This window comes from Oryctolagus cuniculus, chromosome X (genome assembly GCF_051225735.1).
Source record: "Oryctolagus cuniculus isolate XC-2025 breed Fujian yellow rabbit chromosome X, ASM5122573v1, whole genome shotgun sequence".
NCBI classification, from domain to species: domain Eukaryota; kingdom Metazoa; phylum Chordata; class Mammalia; order Lagomorpha; family Leporidae; genus Oryctolagus; species Oryctolagus cuniculus.
Genome location: NC_142888.1, coordinates 67,189,065 through 67,201,627, shown reverse-complemented (window position 1 = coordinate 67,201,627; position 12,563 = coordinate 67,189,065). Strand labels below are relative to the sequence as shown.

The 12,563-nt window shown below is 41.1% G+C and overlaps 1 pseudogene; it reads right to left on the bottom strand.

Moving 5' to 3' along the window:
• Positions 1 to 6,995: 6,995 nt before the first annotated feature.
• On the bottom strand, positions 6,996 to 7,747 carry LOC100347691 (acidic leucine-rich nuclear phosphoprotein 32 family member E-like; annotated as a pseudogene).
• Between the last annotated feature and the right edge of the window lie 4,816 nt (positions 7,748 to 12,563).

Genomic DNA, 12,563 nt, shown 5'->3' with positions numbered 1-12,563 from the left:
CATAGAGTGGCAGATGTCCTAAACAGCACTCTGGCCTCAGAATCAGCCCTTAAGGCATTCCGATCTGGCTGAAGAGCCCATGAGACTATTTCAGGCATGGAAAGTCAAGACACTCTGGCAAAAAAAAAAAAAAAAAACAACCTAAATGAAAGATCTCCGCGAGTGAGATCCCAGTGGAAAGAACAGGTCATCAAAGAAGGAGGTACCTTTCTCTGAAGGGAGGAGAGAACTTCCATTTTGACTACGACCTTGTTTAAATAAGATCAGAGTCGGCGACCTCAAAAGGCTTCCATAGCCTTGGCAACTCATGACAAGAGCCTAGGGTGATTACTGACGCCATAAACAAAAGTATCAGTTGTTAAGTCAACAACAGGAGTCACTGTGAACTTACTCCCCATGTAGGATCTCTGTCCTTACTGTGTTGTACAATGTGAATTAATACTATAACTAGTACTTAAACAGTGCTTTACACTTTGTGTTTCTGTGTGGGTGCAAACTGTTGAAATCTTTACTTAGTATTTACTAAATTAATCTCCTGTATATAAAGATAATTGAAAATGAATCTTGATGTGAATGGAATCATAGAGGGAGCAGGAGATGGGAGGGTTTTGGGTGGGAGGGAAGTTGGGGGGAAAAGCCACTGTAATCCAAAATCTGTACTTTGGAAATTTATATTTATTAAATAAAAGTTAAAAAAAAAGCAAGCAAGGTGAAATGATGACAATCAGCAGGAATTTTTATTTGTATATGTAGGGAAGGTATACCAATAAGATTAAGTTCAATTAAAAACAAGCTGTTGTAGGTATTTGTGAAGAAATTAGTTTAACGACCTAAAAGACAGATATCTGGCTACCACTACTGAGTTATTGACTTAAAAAACACAACTAGGAAGAAGAACTTCCTGAATTATAGGGTAAAGAAACCTGAAAATGATCTCTTATATAAAAGGAAAAAGAACAGTCGCCAAAAATTGTCAAAATCAGTTATTTGGAAATCTGGAAATAGCAAAAAGATTATAACTATTTGAGAAGCCTTTATTCAAGCTGAAGTTCCAAATATCGAGGATGGCAGATTTTATGGCTTTTAAATTTGTTACAATGTCATGTATTTCCCTAAGCTCCACTCTAACTTAAAAATTCAAAAGCTTCTCAACTATGGTAGTTGTGAAAAACAGGAGGAAAAATGGATTTGAAACTCCTGCAATGCCACATTTCTCACTATTTGACCTTGGCATATTGTGCTAAATATTTCCTTCTCAGAGTTTGTCTTTATTATATCTAAGTTAAAGTTTCTCGCCAGGACATTGCTCTAAAACATTTACTGGCAGCTATGTAAATTTAAATCTCCAGAGGTGGTGATTCTATTACTATTAATAAGAGACTTGTGAGAAAACTTACAAGAAAAACAGAGTACATGCATGTCTATGATGGTTTTGAGAAGCTTCAAGATATTCCTTGGTACTCAGACAGACATGTACATGTATAGAGCTGTCCACATGTCTAGGAGAGATTTGAGAAAGCCATGTGCTCTCATATCTGACTGAGCATGAAGATTTTCACAAGCAAATGAAGACTAAGCTAGAGAGGTATATTATGAGTGTGTGGCTAAAAAGTAAAACAAAAGTGTATTGTAAAAATTAAAAGAAAAGAAGAAAAGAAAGAGGTCTTAGGTTTAGATTGACCCGCTGTCAGTTAATTTTCTGCTATTATTTCCACACAAACTTCATTTTAATACTTTATAAGAATATCAAAGGTGTTTCAAGAAACTCTACTAAAATTCACTTTGTATACAAAAACAATGACATGGCTGGGAAAGTACTTGTAAAATCAGCCCCATTCACAATAGATTCAAAAAATTCAAACACCTTTGAATACATTTACCTAAAGATGTCAAAGATTTGTACAATTAAAATTACAAAATATTAAAGAAAGAAATAAAGATATCAAAATGGAAAAAACATTTCATGTTAATGAATTTGAAGAACTGAATCATCAAAATGTCCATACTACCCAAAACAATTTACGGATTTAAGCAATCCTAATGGAAATACCAAGGGCATCCTTCACGGATCTAGAATCTGGCTCTCCAAGGTCTTGGGAAGATGGACCTCCATGGCTTTAAATGACACAGCCAATGTTTCATGTCACACAGGTTGTAGTTTTGTCTTTGCCGCTCCACTAGGTAATGCTCTCGTTGCAACTCTGGAACAGGCCTAACCCCACATTTCTGCTTGGTAGTTCCCCACTGAATGCTCTCTTCAAGAATTTGAACCATGCAACAGGTCTCTGCCTGGACACCAAAGTTGTCCAAGACATATTTTGAAACTTAAGTGGACATTTCCATGCCTCCAAAGCTCAGTTTCTGCCCACATGGCTGTCCAATGCTGAATGCAAATATCTGAAGCTTTTCCAGGCAGATATTTCATGCTGTTGGTTGCTTAAACTTTCTGAGATCTCTACGTAGTACTGTCTCACAGGCTTCACTGCACATCACTTCACCAAGGACTCCATGCAAAGTCCCCAACCCTGTGGCACATCTCTGGCCTCCTCGGCTTTCCTTTGAAAACTTAATAGAGGACACCCTAACCCCCAAACCCTTACATTTTGAGTGTCTTCAGAACCAGCATCACATGGAAGACGCCAAGGTCTACCACCAGGATGAACTGCAATTGAGCCACTTTAAACCATGCCTGCTGCCTTGGAGTTCTTGACTGGCTAATTGCAGCGAAACAACTCATCAAGTTGTTGATGTGTCGTATCTTTGCACAAAAAAATTCTTTCAGGCCTCCTGACCTGTGATAGGAAGAGTGGCTTCCAAAAGTCTGAGATTCCCTCAAGGCATTTTTTCCACTGTGCTGCCGATAACCATGTGGTTTTCTTTGACCTGCACTAATACCTTTAGAAAGTGGATTCCCTACTGCACTCTCTTGTCCTAAACATGCTGCTTTCCCTTTGCTCCTTCTCAGGCTAGTCTGTGCATTTTCCAAATCTTTCTCCTCTATTCTAACTTGATCCAGATTCTCCCTGGAAAATTGACTAAAAGTTATCAACAATACTCATGCTGCAACCTAAAAATCTTTCTGTTTGAAATTCCTCCCAACAAATAAAATAGTATATTATCATCTTTAAGTTTGGCCTTCCACAAGGCTCAGGGCAAGGACAAAATAAAGCCAAGTTCCTTTCCACAGTGTAACAGGGGTGTCCTTTAGTCCATTTCCCAATTGATACCTCATTTCCATCTGAACCTTCTTCAGCATCGCCTTTACTGTTCACACTTCTATCAGCATGCTGGTCACTAACCAACTCTTGATAATTTTAACAAGATGGAAATCACACCACATATGTTTTCTGAACACATTAGAATAAAAGGGAAGAACCTCCTGTCTCCTGGCTTCCAATCAGCCCAGCTTAGGCCATTGAGACCATTTAGGAAGTAAACCACAGGATGGAAGAACTCACTCGCTCTCTTTCTCTCTCTCCCCCACCCCTTCCCTCCATTTCTCTCTTTTTGTAACCGTGCCTTTCAAATAAATAAGTCAATCTTTAAAAAAAAAATTTGGTAGAGGGATTTGTATTGGGGCATAGCTGGTAAAGCCATTGCAAGTTAGTTTTCCAGTGGCCCAACTTCCAATCCAGCTCCCAGCTAATGGTCTGGGAAAGCAATGAAAGATGGCCCAAATATTAGACTTTTGCTATCCATGTGGGAGACCAGGATGAAGCTCCTCGCTGATGGCTTCAGCCTGACCCAGTGCTGGCCATTGCAGCCATTTAGGGAATGAGCCATTGGATGGAAGATCTCTGTGTCTCTCCCTCTCCCTCTCTGTCACTGTGACTTTCAAAATAGTTAAATAAATCTTTTGTTTAAGTTCAGTAAAATTCACATCAAAGGCAACAGTCCTGATGTTTTCTTTATCGGGAGACTTTTTTACTGCTAATTCAGTGTTGTTATGTCTCTGTTTAAATTTTCTATTTTTCATAGTTCAATTTTGATAGATGATATGTGTCCAGAAATGTATACATTTCTTCTAGGTTTTCCAATTTTTAGTATAGAGTTGTTCATAATATTCTTTAATGATCCTTTGCATTTCTGTGATATCAGTTGTAATGTCTTCTTTTTCATCTTAGAATTATCATGATTTCATTGGTATCCATTCTATACATGTGAAATATCATATTGTACTTCATAAATATGTTCAAGTATTACATATTAGTCAAAAATATTTTGAAAAATATTAAGGAGATGGAAATGAAAACTACCCTGATTCGATCTTTATACATTTTTTCATGTGTAGCAAATTATCACGAAGTAATCCACAAATATGTGCTCTGTGGTATAAATATACAATGGAAAACTATGCTGCTGAAAAAAGAATGTAATCCTGTCATTTGCAGCAAAATACATGGAAGTAGAGGGCATCATGTTAAGTGAAATTAGCCGACACAGAAAGACAAATACCACATATTCTCTCTCATATGTGGGAGTAAAAAAAGGGACAAAGCTTCAATATGAACATACAATGTTCACAACCAAGTCACTCTGATTGTTTTTCAATGATTGCACATCCATGATTTTGTTTGCCAACAGAAGAAAATAGGAAAAGCTTTCTGTCTCCTTTCTGTTTTCCTAATCTCACAGGAGTGCATACAATTGGTGGAGCCACATTCTCTTCAAGGCTTAGGGGAAAAAAGTCTGAGATATATGAGTACAGTGCTTTGGTTTATTGTGTTTTTTTTTTATAACAAATCTTCAGTTTATTTGAAGCAATTCCATTTCAAAAACTTTTAAGTTACAACAGTCGCAGAAAAAATGGGATAGAAACAATAGAAGAATGACAAGGAGTACTGTATTTAATGTATTTTTTAACACTGTCATGGCTTTATTCAAAACACAGTTGCACAAAAGTATTAACTTCAAAGTTTTTAAGGAGAGATTCTTGAGGAACTTAACACACTACCTATATGCTGCCATACAAAAAGCATTAAAGTAGGACCAAAAACGTCTACAAAATATAAAACCCACCCTTATCTGTTTGCATGAAAATACCACCCACAAAACCACATAAGTCTTAAAAGTTATCCAGAGACTCTAGGTGTTGTTTTCAAACCAAAGAACTCTTAATTTTGATTGCACAATGATGATTTATAAGAAAGTCTATATAGATCTCATTTTAAAAATAAGTATTTTATAATCTGGCATAGTATGCTATGATAATTTTTAGGGACTAAAACAGAGCATTTCAACCCTGAAAATTAGGAGAAAAATGTGAAAGTCTTTTGGGAGAGTCCAATCCTTCCACTAAACTTACCCCAAGTGTTTTATTTCAGTCAGTTGTGCAAATTTTTTACTTTCTCCACAAATAACTTCATTTTTACTTTAAAACATAAAGCATACATTTTAAACTAATAAAGCAGCAGAAAAACTATACTCAGTAATTTAAATGTGTCCCAGTATTGAATCATAATTTCAATTAGTATGATGACACTTTTTAAAAACTTACAAATATTCAAACAAAATTTTAGATAATTGAAGTTAAAAAAGCAATTGCCTTGAACACTGAGCCTCAGTGACAAAAAGGGAAATGCACTTGTCTACTCAGTAACACTCACAAACACTCACACTTATCCCAAATATTTTGTATTTTTAATGGACATCCACTTGAAAGCAAGTCAATTTTAGTATCAATTTAGTTTAAAATATTTTCCAGCTGCCTAGTGTATTTCAATAAGTGCCATATCCACAATGCTTTAAAACTATAGGAAAAATAATTAAAGGTTCTACTCAGTATTATCAATACTTTGCAGAGTGGTATGCAAATCCTTTGAGAAGCCAACTTAAAAGCTTCATTTGAACACATCATAATGATCAACAGGCAATTTTCTGACTTCTAAAGAACACTAATGTTGCTCCCCAAAGCCTCCTCTGCTTCTTTTCTCTCTTCACACTCCTTATACAGTCTCGCATGTTATCAATCAGGAAATGCAGTCTGAGGTGTTGTCAACCAAGAAAGACCTACAGTGAGCAGAGCTTGTTGCATAAAATCATATCTATAATAATATCTGTGCCTCAGAAAACAGTCCATTTCTTTTCCTTTCCCTGTTTAAAACTCGGGTCTGAAAAGGGAGGTGAGGTTTAAAACTAAAAGTTTTCCTGGGTTTCTCCACAAGTTTCCTACTTTATTTTGGGATAAAGGGGGGGAGCAAAACATTAAGAGAAGGTGATCATAAAGGAGCTGTTGAGAGGAAAAAGAAAGCTCACAGCTAGAAACAAAACACTGGCCAAGCGCTGGCATGATGTGATCTGCAGCCTGAGGAGAGGGCTCGCCCACATGGCTACAGATTTAGTGTGACGACTCTTCCTTCTAAGATAAAATCTTATCAGTCACAACAAAACCCACGGACTACATTACTGAACAGAACCTCCACACAACCCATGAACTAGATTGCTGAATAGAATCTTTACTATTCTGCTCCTCCTTTCCAAGTTATTCTTGGGACAGAGAAAGCACCCAAATGTCCTTAGCCCAAAAAACAGTCATTTCCTTCAACTGAAGATCTCTGGATCACCTCTAAAAAAATAACCAGCTTATTCAAGCGACTAATGTTATTTCATATTACAATTGACTGTAATCTTAATTTATAAATAACTTTAAAACCTTATGAATGAAATGCACCAAACTACACCTGTGTGTGTAAAAGCGATCATATTTTAATTATGAGCTAAAAATGACTAATACAGTGAACCTGTATTAGAGAAATTAAGATTTTATATAAATTGCTAGGGAATGTCACAATGGGGGCCAATGAAAATTATTCTCTGCATAGAATATGATCATTAATATATTAATTACTCTTATTTGGAATGATAAGGCAAAATAGTAAAACCAAACTTCTCCTATAAAAAGTTATACATTCTCTTCTGAAGGGACAGCTATTGTACACAGGAACATTAGGGACTCTGTCTCAGAATGATCTATCATCTTCGTCCTCTCCATCGTCTTCAGCATCTCGTTTCCTCTTCTCCCCTCGAGGACACTCTTCTTCATCATCTTCCTCTTCTTCCCCTTCTTCGACATAGTCATCATCATCTTCTTCATCCTGAATTTCATCTTTCATTAAGTATGAGAGGCCCACTTCTCCCTCTCCCACTTCTGAGCCTGCTTCATCCTCACCTTCATCTTCATCCTCTTCTTCTTCCACCTCTTCCTCAAATCCTTCAGGTGGACCAGCTTGATCTTCTTCTTCATCATCATCTTCATCACCATCCTCCTCATCCTCTTCTTCAGAGTCTGGGGCTTCGTTATCCCCCTGATCAAACCCAACCAAGTATGTGATTTGCTGCAGCAGTTCAAAAATGCTTCTTCTGTAATCTTCCAGGTTTGTGATCTCACAGTTAAACAAGACTTTTCAAATTTTTAAGATTTTGCAGAGCTTCAACTGTACTGAGATTTGATTTTGTTTCCACTCAGACTGAGGTAGGTAAGATTTGGGAATTTCTCTGCCAGATCTTCCAAGCCTCCAGAAATGATATTGTCACTAAGTTTCAACTTTCGAAGTTTATTTAAGCTGGGAATCTGGGCCAAAGAACTGAGTTCCACATTAGCCATACTCAGAAACCCCAGTTCTTTAAAAGTATCATTCAGATCTTCAATTTTCTCACTGACACAAAGGCAGTTATCAAGGACTAACTCTGTCACCTCCTCCGGGGCACTGTTCCTTAACTCCAGATTAATCCTCTTCTTCATCTCCATATCCTCCTCCTGCTTTTCTGCGACTACTCTCTTCTCTACCCCTTTCTTGCCTTTCCCACTACCCCTAACCCTCAAAATTTTTAAAGATTTGGAAATGAATGAAAAGTGCAAATATAAATTTGAAGGAGAAAGAAAAGAATAGCAAATGGAGTTCAAGGAGTTGGGACTGTAACTCAGCTGCCCCCACCTCCTTGTTCACACACCCGGGTGTGCACACACATGCACGCACACACACACACACACACACACACACACACACTGAGCCGCAGTTCATTCCCCTTCAATGGCTGCTCAGAGACTGAACCTCCATGACACAGCACTGCCAACCCCCTCGGTTGATTGTGTTTTCTGTTTCCTTTCCAGACTCTGTATTATAAGAAACACAGGGTAGAGTGTTGGTTGAGAGATCCAATACTCAGTGCCCACTATAGAAATCCTCTTCAGGATTATGACATTGAGGCATCACTCCCAACAATGGGAAGGTACTTGATTTCAGCCAATGTAAGAATCTCAGCAGAAAGCATTGCATGCTATGGGAATAGCATGTATGAGAACTCTTAAGTAAGTGACTTTGTCTTGTTTAAATTCATAAAAAAAAGCTTTTTTCCCTATTTTTCTTAATAGGCATTACATTCACATTTTTCTTATTGTTTCCTTGGGCTGCATTCTGGAAAATTTCTTGTGACTTTTCTTCAAGTTTGCCAAGTATGTCAATTGCTATGTAATATATTTTTAATGAACCCATCGATTCTTTGTTTTAAATGGCACTGCAAATTTTCATTGCTATTGGTTCTATTTAGCTTGCTTTCAAATCTCTAGGTCATTTCTTAAAATTCTATTTCTCGTGACACTTCATTTTATTAAACATGAGTTAGCATGTAGTAATTTAAATATTTGAAGAGTTTACTCATCTGTTTGTGTTGTCTCTTGCTTTTTCTGGTTCTAACTCATGATGCCTTGTTTTCATGTATGAAAGTTATTTTAGAATGAGTGATATTTGTTGTTCTTGAAAAATTATTTGAAGGGATTTGACATCTAGGATGCAATGTGTCGCTCCCCCTCTTCGTGGAGGAGCAACACAGGACCCTGCACTGTTCTTTCGTCTGCTCGGCCCTTCCCGGGTTTGCTGCTGGTTCTTCCCGGGTTGGCTACCGTCCCTTCCACCTCCGTGGAAGGGCAGTTCCCCCTGGCCGCATTCCCCACTTCCGCAGGGGAGCGGCACACCGCCGGCCGGCTCTCTGGGGGGCTGCACGGGTTCCCTTAGATGTTCCCCATAGATGTTCCTGGTGCATGCCGTCTCTCTCCTCCTTTATAGTCCTTCTCCGCCAATCCCAACTCGGCTGCCCACACGCCGAGTACGCTGCTCTCCTCCAATCAGGAGCAAGTCCTACAGTCTATCAGTTGAACTGGAGGCAGCTGTGCGGAAGCTGTTTACTTCTCTCCCAACGCCACATTGTGGGAGAGCAGATGCATAGAATAAGTCTTAATTCGAGTAACTTAGTCTAGTCCGGATTGCTCCCCACAGATCCCCCTTTCTTTTTATTTTTTGGCGTTGATACGCGCCTGTCTTCGGTGTCCCACGGCACACACTCTGCTCTACTTGCTAGCGTTGCCACAGGCTCTTACAAGTCCTATCAATCAGGAAAACCGAATCCGGGTCCTCTCTTCGCCATTGTGAGGAGGTTTTTAGGCGCTGATGCGTGCCTGTGTTCGGTGCCCTGCAGCGCATGCTCTACTCTGCTAGAACTGCCTGCAGGTGTTTACAAAACCTATCAGGCAAACCGAATCCAAGCCTTCTCATTGCCGTATTGTGGGGGAGACTTATTAGTGTTGGTTCGTGCCTATCTTCGGTGACCTGCAGCTCATACTCTGGTCGAGCTTTGCTGGCGCTTACCGCCTTAAATCAGGCAGACCGAATCCAAGCCTCCTAATTGTTGCATTGTGGGGAAGCTTTACTGATGTTAATTCGTGCTTGTCTTCGATGACCTGCGGCTAGCCGCCCAGGTGCTCATCGCCTCACTAATCGGGCAGACCGAATCCAAGCCTTCTAATTGGCATGTTGAGGGGAGGCCTTATTTTTCTCTATTTCTCTATCTCCGGGCATTCCTACCTCTCCCATTTCACTTCTATCTTCCAGCATTCCCATTTCTCTTTTACTTCACTTCCAAACTTCTGTTTCTCTTATCCCTGCGGCTTTCCGGCACCTCGCCCCGCCGGCGGGTTCCCGGCTCTGCGCCGCTTCAGCCCGCACGCCTCTCTCATCTGCGCAGCTTCCCGGCTTTGCGCGGCTCGGGTTCGCGCGCTCCGCGGTCTCCACGCTTAACCCTTTCGCGTCTGAACCACGGCCTACACCAGCGTTCCCTATCTATTCACGCCCCGTGCTCTCTCTGCACGCGGCGGCTTCCGCGAGTAACACAGCGTAGCTTGCGTCTCCGCCACTAGGATTCAATCTAAGTTCCCCGGGCTAGCCTGGCGAATTCAACCCAGCGTACGTCTCCGCCCCACGATTTGGCTTCCCGTCCTTTGCTCCCCGGGCTAATCAGACGGATCCCAATCTGGCTTACGTCTCAGCTTCTGGTTTCAACTTTTCGCCCCCTATTCCCGGGCTAACTTGAGAACCCCAAAGTGGCTTTCGTCTCCGCCTTGGCCTGCCCCCCGCGGCTTCAATTTCCCTAACATTTTTCTCTACCCGGTATGTTTCCCCAAGCTTTCCTCCAACGATATTCCTCCCTCATTTCTCCTGGCCTCTCCCCACAGTCCGCGTCCGAGTCTGTTTGTTCTAGCTTTCACTTTCGCTTTCGACCTTAGAGATTTCTCCCAGCTTCCCCCCGTAGTCCGTATCCGAGTCTATGCCTAGGCTTTCAATAGCTTCTTCCGGCTCCTTTTTCGTCCGGTTTTTCCCTAGGCTGTTTCGAGTCTATGCCTAGGCTTTCAATAGCTTCTTCCGGCTCCTTTTTCGTCCGGCTTTTCCCTAGGCTGTTTGCTAGTTTCTCTCTCCGGTATTTTCCCATTTCTTCCCGTTTCTTCCCTCCTAAGTTTGCTATCCGTCCTAGGTTTCCTAATCCGAGCTAGGTTTCCTATCCGAGTCAGGTTTCCTATCCGAGCTAGGTTTCCTATCCGAGTCACGGCACCATTATGTCGCTCCCCCTCTTCGTGGAGGAGCAACACAGGACCCTGCACTGTTCTTTCGTCTGCTCGGCCCTTCCCGGGTTTGCTGCTGGTTCTTCCCGGGTTGGCTACCGTCCCTTCCACCTCCGTGGAAGGGCAGTTCCCCCTGGCCGCATTCCCCACTTCCGCAGGGGAGCGGCACACCGCCGGCCGGCTCTCTGGGGGGCTGCACGGGTTCCCTTAGATGTTCCCCATAGATGTTCCTGGTGCATGCCGTCTCTCTCCTCCTTTATAGTCCTTCTCCGCCAATCCCAACTCGGCTGCCCACACGCCGAGTACGCTGCTCTCCTCCAATCAGGAGCAAGTCCTACAGTCTATCAGTTGAACTGGAGGCAGCTGTGCGGAAGCTGTTTACTTCTCTCCCAACGCCACATTGTGGGAGAGCAGATGCATAGAATAAGTCTTAATTCGAGTAACTTAGTCTAGTCCGGATTGCTCCCCACACAATGCTTTCCCTCCAAAGAGGATTTATTGTTACCTCTATCATCTGCCTAAAGCTACCCAGTTGAAGATCATGTTATACTATATTCACAGCTGGAGTTTTTGTTTAGGTTTTTTTTTTTGCTTCTCCCACTTCAGTGATCATAAAATTAGGCTGTACATGAACAGGAGTAACAACTCATAGCTCCAACTTTTAAGGCACACCCTCCTTCAGCACCTGTCAGTTTGCTCACCTCACTATCCAGGGAGTAAATAATGGGTTTATTTCTCAAGAATTTAATCACCAGGGCACACATTTTTTTTAATCCAGATTTTAATTGAGTTTCCCTTATAAGACTCCTTAATATGGGAGAGTCCTGGACATTTACTTTTCTAGAAATGGAAGTTCACCAAGAAGTGAAATATCCCTCAAGAAAAAAATAAATAACTGCAGTGCTCTGAGTTCATTTCTGGGTTCCCACTGTGAATTAGACTTTGGCCTTTCAATTTCTTACTATCTTGTCTGCTCTTCATTACTTTTATGATTTTTAAAATGTATCTTATCTATGCACTTTAAGGAGTTTGTGCTGGAGTTCTTATTGTCTTGAATAACCTAGATTATCATCTGCCACATCTATCTCTATATTAATTCTACATCTAAATCTATATTAAATCAGATAAGCTTACAATTCGCTAATAAAATAACTTCTTATAAGGACAACTAATAAATACTGACTTTAACGGGAAAAGAAGGTAGAATACATGTCTGTTAACCATTACAGACCACAGCTTTATCCACTTTGAGTCTTTTCCCAGGGTTTGATCAGAATGATTATTGCTCCTTTTGAAATACGTCTGAATTCTGTCTCTAGCTGCTTAGGATACTCCTTAAGCCCATTCTCTGCAGAGAATTTAGAGTTGTCATCCAAAACTTGATTTCCGGGGCTGGTGCTGTGGCATAGAGGGTAAAGCCTGTAGTCGCTGCAAAGCCGTGGCAAAGCCGCCACCTGTAATTCCTCTGGCATCCCATATGGGTGTCGGTTCAAGTTCCAGCTGCTTCACTTCCAATCCAGCTCTCTGCTATGGCCTGGGAAAGCAGTATAAGATAGCCCAAGTGCTTGGGCCCCTGCACCCATTTGGGAGACCCAGAAGAAACTCCTGGCTCCCAATTGGTGTGGCTCTGGCCGTTGTGGCCAATTAGGGAGTGAACCAGCGGATGGAAGACCTC